The sequence below is a fragment of the Pan troglodytes genome, chromosome 2 (genome assembly GCF_028858775.2).
Source record: "Pan troglodytes isolate AG18354 chromosome 2, NHGRI_mPanTro3-v2.0_pri, whole genome shotgun sequence".
Lineage (NCBI taxonomy): Eukaryota > Metazoa > Chordata > Mammalia > Primates > Hominidae > Pan > Pan troglodytes.
The window spans coordinates 80,568,186-80,568,803 of NC_086015.1; the positions used below are offsets into that span (position 1 = coordinate 80,568,186).

Below are 618 nucleotides of genomic sequence, written 5' to 3' on the forward strand. Positions count from 1 at the left end.
CTTGCCTATTTGCATTTTAAAACTTTGTGCTGACAAAATCATTTTTAGCTTTCTCATTTAAACAATATTTAAAGCGACCTGGGAAGTCTTCAACATTTTCATAAATACCAGATTGTGGGTCTGCCTCAATGAGTGATCGTTCTTGCTGGGTATCAAATCCCATGTTTAGTTTCCAAGCCTCCCAGCAACAGCACTGAGCAATCACACTGCAGATTATTTCGCGTTTCTAACTGAAGTGCATGCTGTGCTTTGCAAAAATCTCAGTAAGAAAACACACATACTTATGCATATAAAACCACCTTTTGTCAGCCTTAGCACAAGAAGATAATAAGTACATGTCTAGTTTTTATAGCATTTATTTTATTGAAGGGATTACAGATTGAGATATTTTTTCTTTATTTTATTTTTTCTTTATTTTAAGAAAATTTTTTATTTTTTCTTTATTTTAAGAAAAAAAAATCTGAGCCAAGTTGTTTCATTACAAGTCTAAAATATTCAGACTTTTAAATAAAACATAAATATAATAGTTACATATGTATATATATAAAACTGTATATATATATATATATATATATATATATAACTACATATATATAGTGACCCCTGCCATGCAGCATT

At 29.0% G+C, this 618-nt stretch overlaps 1 protein-coding gene across 8 annotated transcripts in view; it reads left to right on the plus strand.

Moving 5' to 3' along the window:
* Positions 1 to 618, plus strand: part of ROBO2 (roundabout guidance receptor 2) — a 1,748,072-nt gene that overhangs the window by 378,882 nt on the left and 1,368,572 nt on the right. The window lies entirely within an intron of this gene.